The 11,297-nt window shown below is 32.8% G+C and overlaps 1 long non-coding RNA gene across 1 annotated transcript; it reads right to left on the bottom strand.

Annotated features, from left to right (window-relative positions):
• Positions 1 to 283: 283 nt before the first annotated feature.
• Positions 284 to 5,306, bottom strand: LOC142324600 (uncharacterized). Its single transcript, XR_012756342.1, has 2 exons — positions 5,204 to 5,306; positions 284 to 506 (listed from the first exon to the last, which is right to left on the bottom strand). It is a non-coding gene; the product is annotated as an uncharacterized LOC142324600 (long non-coding RNA).
• Between the last annotated feature and the right edge of the window lie 5,991 nt (positions 5,307 to 11,297).

The following is an 11,297-nucleotide window of genomic DNA, read 5'->3' as shown; positions in this document are numbered from 1 at the left end:
TATTTGTTGTTGATTAGGGCTTAATGAATACAAGTGCCCATGTGTTACTTATAGCATGTACAAGGGATAAAATAATTTCTCACACATAAGATATCACATGAGAACAGAACCGATTGAACTGATGATGATCTAAACTGATAAATAATTTTTTTATAAAATCAAAATTATTTTCATAATCCTGTTAAGAATTCAAATCATTAATAATTTTAATCGTATAAAAACAATCTTTAGAAGTTTGAAAACATTTGAACTTAGGTATAAAAAGCTGCATAAATAATAAAACTTATTAGAAAAAGGTTTATTTGTTTATTTAAGTTGGTTCATTAAATTTACACAAACAAGGTTGTAAAATAAATAAAATGAATTTCAAATTTAGTCAACTGAAATTAACTTCCATGTATTTAGATTTTAAAAATTATGTTAAGAATATATTTAAAATTAACCGAAGTAAAATATTCCAACTGAGTAACTGGTTGGTGAAACTGGAATTTAATTAATGGCCATACCTGTAAAAGAAAAAAATATATATATATAACTGATTAATAATTATATAAAAAACTTATTTCAGTAAAAATGCTATTGAAAAACTAGCTTTTCTTCTTTTATACAGTCAATTCAGATGCTATACATGTAAAAAGATGATGCAAGGTTATAAAGCATGGTAATAACAACAAAGAATTGAATGATCCAAAAGTGAATGATGATTTTTAACAAAACAACCACAAATTGTAAAACTTTTTAACAGTATTTTGCTGTAGTTGAAGAAAGTGGAAAAAATTGAAAGATATATATGAGGGCCTTGCAGGCATAAGTCTTATTATGTTGCCGCATACTTTGCTTCATGTTGGCAAGTGCAGCAGTAGCCAGTTCAATGTCAATGTCAAAAACACATGGCTACCCCCGCATCCACCAATCTGGCCTTCCCCACCAAGCACTGGCAGCTATGTAAACAGCAATGCAGGAAGGTGAAAGCATTTACTCTTGAATTCCCACCAGGGGGAGAAGAAAAAGATGGTAAATGTTTCCTGACCAGCCCAATGTGGGGCTAGGAGATCTGCTGATGGGATGCCAACATCCCCATCTCAGCAACAGGCCTGGTCGGCCCACCAAGTCACTAGGAGCAGACAGCACATTTCTGCCCCACCCTGCCAGGCTTCAAGCACTCTTGCTGGCAGCCTGACTAACAGGTTTACCAGCAGGAGCCGGCCCATCATGGGATCACCCAGCAGACGAACACATTCCCACCGGCCTAGCACAACAAAGCCTACTACAGCCAGGATACATAGTGGTGACAACAACAGATGCTGACCCAACACTGTGAGCACTGGGAGCCACACAGTATTGGAGAACAAACTGTCACTGAGGAGAAGCTCAGTCTGATTCCAATAAATGAGCTGCAACTCCCCACCAGCTGAACCAACCAACATCACCAGAGACCGGCAACTGAACTCAGCAGCCGTTTTCAGGGTTACCACATCAAATGCACAAATTGCACTTTTCAGGAACACCATTACAAAATCCCAAACACCCCTTTTCTTAGCTACAAGGTTGTTATAAGGTACCATGTGCCATCAGAGGAATCTGGCAACAATTACAAAGAATCAATTCATAAAAGGTATTTATAAAAAAGTGATACTACAACCCTATAATTCTCCATACATTAGAGATGAGCAATGAAGAGAAGAAAAAATAGGCAGACAGCTTGCAAAATTAAATTTATTAATAAGGTATGTTGATGAGCAGGATCAATATTAAAAATGACCATGGATATGATGAGCAGTAATTAGAAAGAATAGGATCGTCAAATGAAATCATGATATATATTTTCTTTTTCAAAGAGTATACAGCGAAAAGGTTTTTACAACCTGAGCATCAAAATCAAAAGAATGCTATATTCAGAATTTATTGAAACAAGTATTTAAATTTTTGGTAAAGAAGAATGTTAAATTATTTAAAAAAGGGAAGACATTATAATGGTAAAAAAAAAAAAAAAAATGGGAATGGATAAGCTCCTTTTATTCAAAAAATTGTTAAAGTAAATGAGGTTATGTTAGAAAATAAAAACACCTTAACAATAAATAAATCTATTTCAGTTAAATCTACTGTCCAGATTGTTATAATAATATGAAAAAATCATGCACTAACTGCATTAACCACAATTCAAACAACAAATAACATGTTAAGGCAACTATCACACACTGACAATTTTCATGGCAATAAAGGATAATCAATTCATCATAGCTTATTATGTACAGTATGTGGTTGCGTACTCATTACACTGCTTTTTTACCAGTATTTGTTACATACATTCTATCTACAGGCAATGACTAACTGTGGAGGCTATTCAGAAAGTAACTTCTGATTCGTTAATAGAAAAACACAAACTGATAAATGAAAAACGATTTCTTATGTACATCTTACAACTACTTTTCTACATAACTGTCATCTGAATTAAGGCACTTTCATATCTGTAAACAAGTTGTAAAATATCCTCATCATAAAACTTTGCTGTCTGTGAATTAAGCAGGTAGTAACACTGTTTTTCAAATCATCATTTTCAAAATACTGTGTTGCTGATTTCTTTATTTTTGGGAAAAGGTGATAAGGGAGCCAAATCGGGGCTGTACAGAGGATGGTTAAACAAATCCCATTTGAAATTGTCAATTTGGCGTTGAGTGTGCACTGCAGTATGCGGACAAGCGTTGTCGTGAAGAAAAACAATGCCTGAACTCAGCATGCTGTACAGTCCTTCTCAATTTCTGTAACAACTCACGATAAGTTTCAGCATTGTCATAACTCTTTACATAAAATCAACCAATATCACACCTTCACGATTCCAAAAAACTGATGCCATCAATTTTTAAGAAAAAAGTGTTTGACGTGTCTTTACGGGTTTTAGAGAACTGATGCCCCCACTGTATTGATTAAGCTTTTGTTTCCATGTTAACAAATTTAACCAATGTCACATCACCTGTTACAATGAGGTCAAGGATTTCATCCTTCTCGTTACAGCAACGGTGAAGGAAGATTAGTGGGTGACCTCATCCTCTTTTTTGTGCGTTAGTCAGAAAGAAGCTTAAGCACCTAGCAAAGCACAAAATTTGTAAAGCCTAACATATCAGTTACAATTTTACAGCACTTTTGCAATATGCAAGGAAAAAATTCAGATAACTCTGTTATTGATGATTTTCTCAAATTTTCACATTGACAATAATAATTGCAGGTGCTTACAACAAGTGCAGAGTTAATCACTTCTTTCATTGTCTTGAATGTTTCTTCAACCTTTTCAAAACATATAGCACCACTGTCTTACTTCACTGTCACTCAGGATATTCTTCCATATACTGCAGAAAATTCACGATGAATTTTAACATCTGACAAGTTTTTTGCATGAAGGAAATGGATGAGGTCCACACACACTTCACAATCAATGAGATTTTCTAAACAGCAGCCATTTTGAGTGATAGTTTTACAAGAACAAACAAGAGAGCGATATTTCCAGTAACACTACTATAAAACCTCATTGAATTGGGTTATTCAACTGTACAAAGATAGAATCACTATCCCCATTCCTTCACTCAATACCAAGGACCAGAAGTTAATTTCTGAATAGCCCTCCCAGTTCAGCGAGATGAGATGAGGAATTATTTTTTTCTCTGTGAAATCTAATTTCTCATTGCACTTGGTGATATCAAGCAAAATCTCTTTCCAAGATTTTAGCATTGTGTTCAGTTTGACTTTGCCAGTCATACAATTACATCCTAAAGTTGGTGTATTAAATGATAAAACTTTTTTTTAAATTTATCTACTGTAGGATTTTAGTAGAAGCTCACTTAGATGTAACACTGCATTATCTAACAAAAGAACTATGCATTTAAGCAAACCTCCAGATCTAAGATTATCACCAACTTGAGGCACAAGGTGCTTCATAAACATTTTATGAAAATAAGATAATTCATCCATGCATCTTTTTGTGTATAATAATACACTAGTAAATTTTTCACTGTGAAACCTTTTATTCTTCCTTTCTTTTAAGAACATCTGAGAAATATAATATGCAAATGAATACAAATTGTTGTAGTCTATAAGAACCTTTAATATAATTTGAACAGTTATAGAGCAAATAAACTAAACAGTTTTGAAAAATGTAATACTAAAAATAACAGAATTGAAGTAGAGCAAAAATGAAGCAAACACACTAAATATTATACACTGCTTTTTAAGTGCTTGGTTTATGCGCAGTAGTTCATTTTGTTTCTCTTTGGGTATGTGAACAGATGCAGTAAGAGTGCATAGGATGGGGAGGGAAATGAAGTTTCAGACGCAAGACAATGTGTCTTCAGTCACTTTACAGAGTCTATTGCCTGACTTCCATTGCCTGCAGAAAGACATACACACTTAGTACAACAGTACACACTTAGGCAAGCACACACGTGTCTTGCTCTACTCATGCTGCAAAAGTACAGGCCCTCAACCATGACTAAAATATTCCTTTCAACCTGTACAAAAAGTACAATTGCAGACTTATTGCATACTGTGTTCTAGAGAAGGTGACTTAAAAATTGCTGTTTGATTACACAAAAAGTTTGGTTTCTGAAAAATCCATTAATAAGACTGCATTTTTACTTACTCCTGTTTCTTCAAGACGTCCAATATACCTCTTCACCATGCTGTGCCACAGCATGGCTTTTAGTAAGTTACAGAACATTGAAGACATTTGTGCATAACAAAAGTATTTTAAGTGGCAAAATGCCTTGTCTGAATCTGTACTATTCTGATCTAATGGAGATTTCAAGAAACCACACTTTGAATATGGTGAATCACAGACACACACTGTGTCTGTGATTCACCATACTTTACATCAGTTTGCACAAAACATTCATAAGATATACAGCAACATAAAGCTCTGCTGCAAGCTGGTCACTGTACTGAAGCCTTAACGACAATTGTTACACAAAAGTTTAGTTACGAAAAATATGTTGCTGTATAAATTTAATAAATTCAAGATAGAATTTGGAACATGATGTGGCATAGATAAGCAACTGTTATTGTTACTAGGGGCAGTGTCACATTTTTAACAATTGAAATGGTTATTTAGCACTGGATTTTAAGTAAAGGTTTTTCCAAACATTTTTTCTAATAACCACTTAGTATAGCTCTTTTTTCATACTTCCTAATTAATAATAGATATTAATAAACTTACTTTTGGAATTCCCATTCTCTATTATCCAATGGGCATACTTGACGAGTCTTAAGCCAGCGAGAAATGCAGTGGAAATGAAAAGCATGCTAAAATTAAAATTAATAATTACATACAAACAATATTATTAAATAAATGATGCAACATTAGTAAAATTCTATTATAACATAAATCACAAAAAATATATATATATTAAAGTAAGTAAATTTTTTTACAATAAAATGTAAAAATTAAGCATCTGAATACTTAAAAAGCTGAAAATTTAATCTAATCTTTACTTTCCATATTTTCTGGTTTCTAAAAGACAGTATATTCTGTGATAAAGATTTATTTTGACTAAACTCTCAATTTTTATGACTGCTGTTAGTAGTTGTTAAACAACTACTAATTATTAATCTTACAGATTAAACAAGAACTTAATAAAACAGGTTACCTCATAGTTAGACACTAAATATAGAGGCAACTGAAAAATAACTCTAATATTTAAGTGAACATTAAAAAGTGGAAAAACTAAATCATGGAACATCTGCTGAACTGCTGTTAGTCACTTAAGTAAGTAATATACACTCCTCATGTAAATTTTTTTTATATTTAATATTAAAACAGCAACAGATGATATGAAATACAATTTCTTGGCTGATTTAATGCTCCGATACGTGATATATCACAGTAATATTTTTCATTGGCTTACCACAAAGAATTGCTCAAGTGCAACATAAATTTTTAATGTTTTAATTTTAAGGAAAAAAAATTTGTGAATTTATTTTTAAATTATAAAACAGATCAAATTCAATTAAAATCCAATGAATAGTTCAAGCGATAAAACTGTGTAGTAAAAAAAGTGATATTTCAGTGGGTTACAGCATTTCTGGAGTAGAGAAAAATCTAAGAGAGTGCTATATGAATGAAACCAGAGTTGTATAGTAGGCAGTTACACAATTAACCAATTACAAATAAACATCACTGAATTTCTAACCTAAATAAATCGTACCTGATCAGACATCTGATAAATCAAATACACTTGCAACAATTAAAATAAAAGGTATACCTGGTCTAATTATCTATGAGGTATAATACCATACATTAGCTTTACAGTATTGGACACAGTTTACTCTTCATATACACTAAATTTACAGCGCCCTTTGAAGACCTGCATCATCACGTCAACCTTGACACTTTTCCTACACTGTATCTTTCACTACCTCCGATAATACCAGCCGATACCTCATCCCTCATGAAAATAGCCACTCCACCACTCTTTCTACCATCTACTACACAGTCGAATCTCTTACAAACGTATCCCCTGACTGCGATTGGGTCATGTCGCAGAAGATGAGTTTCCTGGAAACACATGACAACCAGATCATGCACCTGCACCAGTACTCCAATATCTTCAATGCGGGACCGTACACCCCTAACATTCCACTGAATAATGTTCATAAAAGTAAAATAAAATAAAAAATATAATAATAAATATACTCAGGAAACCATATAGAATTCAGTTGTACGTGATTCTATTTTTCTCTTTCGTGTTCTTCAACTTAGGTAACTCTGACGCCTTTGGGTTGGGAGGTTCCTCAACCATATCCTCCAGTATATGGGGTGATGGCAGAGGAGATTTATGAGAACGGGATGTCGCTACTGACACCCCAGAGGGGGTGGTCATGTGGGTTACTTTCGTGGGGACCTTGTTAGTTGGCTTACTGCCAGCTGTGGTAGCCTCTGCCCGTACCAGCAGCACTTTGGGAGCAGGAACTGTTACATGGACCACACTGTTGGATTCAGTCATCGCGACACAGGACTTTTCACTCATCCTTGTCAGCCCGGAAATAGTGGCCGTAAGCAAAGTAACCTGATCAGAAAGCATCTGAACGAACTTCTTAAGTTCTATGCAGGATCCGCATTGTGGAATATGAACAGGTGAAGCAGTCTGTTTTGACGCAGCAGTGGCGAAGGACACATCAGGTTGAACGAGGTTCCGTGAGTTAACTATCTTCCTATACTCCCTGCGTGCAGCTGGGAAAGACAGTTTCTGCTCAGTACAGATCTTGAGAATCGCTTTCTCTTCCTTAAAGGTTGGGCAATCTTGGGAGCGGGCCGTATGCAAACCATCGCAGTTCGCACATTCTTCTCTTTCCTCGCAGTTAGCGTCACTGTGGCCTTCGGTAGCACATCGAGCACAAATCTCCGACCTCAAGCAAGATGTAGTAGTGTGACCGTACCTTTGGCACCTGAAACACCGCCATGGGTTGGGAATGAACTGTCGTACTCGAACGGAGAGGTAACCTACCTTAATCCTCTTTGGAGGAACAGGAAGACTGAACGTCAGCACAAGGGACGGCGTCGGTTCTTCCGTTTCATCATACGTTTCACCTCTACAACACCCTGAGTACTAAGCTCATCAGCAATTTCCCTCAAATTCATTTCCAGAAGGTCATGACAAAAAATCACCCCTCGGCTGGTATTTAGGGTCTTGTGGCATGTCATACTCACGACTATGCTGCCCATATTGGTCAGTCGTAACAAGGACCGACTCTGCTCATCGTTATATGTCTTCACCTTTTAAAAACATAAATCCAAATAATGACAAAAACCTTGAACAACATAACTTCATGCCAAATGGAATGATAATCATTACAGTTGTTAAAGTTGTCGATTATTAGCGTCAAGTTTTCTAAATTTTAGTTTTTATTTATTTATTTTTTGTTTTTGTTACATGAAATTCTAGACTAATAATATAGGAACCCGCAAAAGTCGACTTTTGGTATTAATTTTTTAAGTTTCTGTTACTGTGTTTGGTGATTTTTTTTGTGTGTTATTTGGCACCGCAGTCAGTACGTTGATGATTAATTTGTTTTTACACAAAGTTATAAATATATATACTAAGAAACATACTGTATGTAATCCAAAATATATGTATTAGGTAATAATAATGAAAAAGTAAAATAATAACAATGGTAATAATACTGAAAAATTGGGCTAACAACCAACCATAGCAGTTTATGACTAAAAGGTAACAGTGGGACGCCAATATTCCAGATGTCCAACTAACTGGACTGCTTAAATTCAGACTAGGCAACTTAAAAATAAATAATACATTATTTAAAACTATTCAAATAAATCTTTGCTTCAATAAAAGATTTTTTTATCGATCTTAATTTTACTGAGGTTTTAAATTTAATTTTTTTCAATTCATTTAGCAAAAACATATGTACGTATTTGGCCATTATAAAACTAATTATAAAAGCAAATTATATTTTTTGAAGCATATTACTCAATCTCTTTTTTCTTACATTGTATATATGTTCCAAATTTCTTTTCATTTTACTGAAACATATTTTTTTTTTCATTTATTTTTTGGTTTACTTTTGTGTTAACCATTAAACATTAGAATATGTCCAGTATGTATGATAAACATTTTTTAATTATCCAGATTTGGCCATGCAAAGGTCCATCTGGATAATTGCTGTTCCACTGTATGCAAAATCTAACACACCTTACCACTTTACTTTCAACTTTTTAATTTTCTAATTTAACCATGTCAGTCCCTTCAATTGCTAAAGGATCTTTTTCAATATCACCATTACTAATATCAAGCAGTTGCTCTTTCAGGTTTAGTAAATCTACTTGCTGTAATAAAAAGCAAAACATGAATGCTATAAAGTAAATATGTTTATGATTTATTATACAATTCATAAAATAAAATTAAATTCTGTATCAATTCACTTACCACACAAAAACAGTCCGGGCACAAAAAAATTATTATTATTATTATTAAGTGATAAATGTTGCAGGTTTTGTATGGGAAAATTTAGAAAATGACATTTGCTATATGTTATCATACAAATTTAAATGTTACAAATGCTGCTACTTACCTTACAAATTGTAAGGTGGTATAGTTTTCTACAAATTGTAATTTTTTACAATCAAATAATTTGTTTAACTGTTGTGCTAATTCTCATGATTTAATTTTTCCTAATCATACTGATATTAGTGTTAACATTGCATATGGTAAATTTTTTTTATTGTGATAAATTATATTTTATCACAAACATCATCAGAGATAAAGTAACCTAAGATTTTGAATTCTAATATTATTTCTCATAAAGGCTTACTAAATTATAAAAATATTAATTTTGTAACATTCAGGATTTACTAAATGAGAGTTTGATTGTAAATAATAATTATTTTTTATATAGCCACCTAAGCATGAAGCTTATGTGTAGAACATGAAAATGGAAGTTTAGAGCGTATGAAAAACATCAAGCCTGACCAGAATTTGATATTGATCACAATACAGAAATTTTTGTGAAGGAATTGCAACTATGTATTAATAATATTGTTGACTGCCACTGTACCAAAAGACTTATCCAAAAAATGTAATTTTCAAAGCGGTAGTGAACATTTTATCGCCATAATTAATAAGAACAAGTTCCATAAGCTTCAAAAACAATTTAAATCTACTTTAAAATTATATAAAACTGAAAGTACTCAGTGTATGATAAGGAATTTAAAATGTTGAAGCGGCAAGAAAAATGATATTTCTTGGGTTTGACCACTAAACTCAAATTAGAATGCATAAAAGTAGTACAGAAAGGAAAGACAATGGTTACAAACATTTTCAGTGATTATATTTTTATGGACACAGTTGATAGGGTGGTACAAATGATGAGCATATACCCACTCGAAAGAAAAAGGAAAAACGGTGATGTAAAAGCAGTTCAACCAACTTTTAAATATCACTATATTCAATGCTCATGTTTTACATAAGAAAAGTGGTGGCAAGTACACTCCAATTCATAGAAACCCCTTATTGAGCAAAATGTTGAAATTCATCAAAGTCATTCCCAAAAAATGTAGGCCATCTGTAGGAGATGGACCTCTCATACTCTGAGAATGACATTAATGACATTTTTTTGTCTGTTACCATCCAAGGTGGTAACAGACAAAACAGTGCAAAAGCATTTATAGATATGTCTGACCAAATGTGCTCATATCCCACCAGCCTTTGACATTCAATTAAGCGGCATCAAAAAATCATTTTTGAAATAATGTTTGAAATTCAAATGTCGGTGTTTGGTTTTCGTACAACCTTGTTATCAAAGAACAAAAACCCAAATATTTAGGGAGGAATTAATTGACTTCACATTTTTTATAGACGTTTGACAATGATGTACAAGCTGAAGTCAGTCAAGATGGATCTACAAAAGAGACTACAATAGTAAATAGGCTGATCAACACTGAAGGTAAGAAGTCATCAAAACAGCAAGAGCTGAAGTGGTTACTAAAAAATAAAAAAGCAGACAGAAGACAGAGAAACCTCAGCAAAAACTATCAAAAGGGTGATGACAAAATGTTATGTGATTGCTTCGGCTGTTGTCTGATTTTGTTATCTCATAAAACCTTTGATAGAAACTTTGTTGATCATCATTTTGTGTAAAAATGTTCTGTATTGAATTACTTATAACAAAATAATGATAATTAAATAATAAACAGAACTGATGTAATGTTATTGTTTTCTGTGAATAGTTTTTTTGTAACAAAGTATGATGTAACTAATAATAACATTAGTTAAGATATATAAATAGGTAGTCTCCTCGAGAGTTATTAATATAACTTTTTTTTTATACAAGAATATTTTGTAAATAATATTAAAATGAATAATGTGATCTCTCTAAGCCTCAAATGGATCACACTTAAAAAAACTTTCGGGACATCAGGAAGCTGTGCGAGTCGCAGGTAACTCAAATTAGTTTTTGAATAAATGTGCATATCTATTACACTTTTAATAAATATTACATTAAAATGACTTGGTAAAAAAGATAAGTCTCATGGCCCTAATGTCAGTTTTATGCGTATGCCTGAGGCTTAAGAGAGCACAGCAATAAATAACTACTGGCAGTCAACATAAATTACACAGAATTTAAAAAATTAAAAATAAAACAGCAAAATTATGTGGAAGAAACTTAATAATATAATGAATGTTAGAGATTTAATCATATAATTAAGATAAAAACATTACAATAAAATATATCCAGATTGGTCAATTTCAACTAATAACAATTATGTTAAAAAAATGAGCCTGATTTTAGAATAA

This window comes from Lycorma delicatula, chromosome 5, assembly GCF_047948215.1.
Source record: "Lycorma delicatula isolate Av1 chromosome 5, ASM4794821v1, whole genome shotgun sequence".
NCBI classification, from domain to species: Eukaryota; Metazoa; Arthropoda; class Insecta; order Hemiptera; family Fulgoridae; genus Lycorma; species Lycorma delicatula.
The sequence above is the reverse complement of the archived record's forward strand: the minus strand, read 5'-3'. Positions and strand labels throughout refer to the sequence as shown.